Genomic DNA, 1968 nt, shown 5'->3' on the forward strand with positions numbered 1-1968 from the left:
TTCTTTGACAATAGCCCCATTTCCCCACAGCTGGCTCCTTCAGGGAAGTCTAGCCACATTTCTAAGGCCAAGGCATGAAGCTATGATTACACTAGGTCAAGCCTGGTAGTCCTTTTTTTTTACTTTCAAATGGGCACATTTTTTACATTACATGAAGTCACTCAGTCGTGTCCGACTCTTTGCGACCCCATGGACAGTAGCCTACCAAGCTCCTCTGTCCGTGGGATTTTCCAGGCAAGAGTACTGGAGTGGATTGCCATTTCCTTCTCCAATGGATCTTCCCAACCCAGGGATTGAACCTGGGTCTCCTGCATTGTAGACAGACGCTTTACCATCTGAGCCACCAGGGAATTCTGAGAGTTGCATGGAGATCTGCTGGGAACTTCTGGGCATTGTCTTCCTTGCTGATACGAAACACACAGAACTGGTGCAGCATGGCTTGCATTTTCCTCCTGCAGCTGCTAGTCAAGACATTGTTCCAGAGCTGCTGCAGCAACCCGGTTGGCAGGGAAGAGCTAGGGGGAGGTGAGGCCCACTGCTGCAGGCGACAGCATGGCAGAGTGTCAAGAAACTGAGTCTCAGAGAACTTTTTTTAGTAGCATGACTTCTGAAAATCTTCCAATGAGAAAGAAAGCATTTTCTTCCTATTTAGTAAATTATATTGAGGATTTTTTGAGGCCAAACTCATCTTAACTGATATCCCAAGACACTTTGCTATGGTGGCATATGCTTGAGAAGTCTTGTCTCAAGAGCTGTTTTTTTCTCAATTTGATTTTTTAAAAACATTAAAATCATATAAGGGGTAAAAGTAAATTTAGCAACCCTCCAGTTTAACTTCTGTCAACTTCAGTTCTGAAACTGGCAAGGCATAAAACATAATGCCATCAATACTAATAGTTCAATGTCTTTATTTTTATGCATTCAAAACTGGAGCTCAAAGAGATTAATGACTTGTTCACAATTTCATCACAGTAGCAAGTCTGGGATCAGAACCCAGGTGTGCCGGGGTCCAGTCCCGGTGGATCCAGGGAATTCGAAGGGTGGACGGAGTAGGCGAGGAAAAACTTACTTATTTAGAAATATAAAGAGATTAGGAAAGAATAGTGTAGTAGGAAAATTTAGTGGAGAAAAGAGGCTGAATAACTTGGTTTATGCACAAAGCTAATAAAACCATGAGACAAGAGGTTTGCACCATCTACGTTAGGCCACCGTGTCTGCATGAATAGCGGAGGGTGCCACACCTTGGGCTCCCTCTTGCGTGGGTCTTAGAAGCCAGGGCAAGTAAGTAGACATGGTGAGCCTCCACGCCCCAGATGGGAATTCAGCCTGAAAAGGAGAGAGAGGAAGAGGGAGAAAGAGAGAGAGAGAGAGATTCAACATGGGGGAAACCAGTCTTTCCAGTGACTGGCCCATCCTTTATTGGAAAGCTTTTTATACTTTTGGTTGTACATAGAGATCAATGGATAATACAAAATTATGCAGCGTCAGCAGCCCTGACTCATTGAGACCAGGCTTTCTCTCTGCATACCTAGCTGTATGCACAAGTCTTAGGTGATTTACATCATCTTATGGCCAGAAGGCCAATTAACATTTAACGGCCCTTTTCTGATAAGGATCTGTCAACCAGAGAACTTATTTGCCTTAATAGTGTTGTTCTTCCCAAAGTCTGGTGCTACTCTCAGAAAGCACTAAATAAAGTTACATTCTTACATAGCAAGGACACAACAATTTATAACAAAGAAAGAGGAGTACAGTGATTTATAACAAAGAGAAAATTCATTAACTCAAAAGTCTAGTATTGCTAACATCAAAACTACTATATTCCTGTTTCTTCATCCCATTTACATTGATTAATATCCTCCCAGGTGCCTAAAAGATAAATGATACAGAGGCCTGGCGGCAAACATGAACTCAACAATGAAACCCTTCACCAAACTAACTCTTAGCTCTAAAAGGCTCTATATCTTT

At 42.5% G+C, this 1968-nt stretch overlaps 1 non-coding gene across 1 annotated transcript; it reads right to left on the reverse strand.

Moving 5' to 3' along the window:
* Positions 1–278: 278 nt before the first annotated feature.
* Positions 279–350, reverse strand: TRNAC-ACA. The gene has a single exon. It is a non-coding gene; the product is annotated as a tRNA-Cys (tRNA).
* Positions 351–1968: the final 1618 nt, after the last annotated feature.

This window comes from Oryx dammah, unplaced genomic scaffold (assembly GCF_014754425.2).
Source record: "Oryx dammah isolate SB20612 unplaced genomic scaffold, SCBI_Odam_1.1 HiC_scaffold_11210, whole genome shotgun sequence".
NCBI lineage: Eukaryota > Metazoa > Chordata > Mammalia > Artiodactyla > Bovidae > Oryx > Oryx dammah.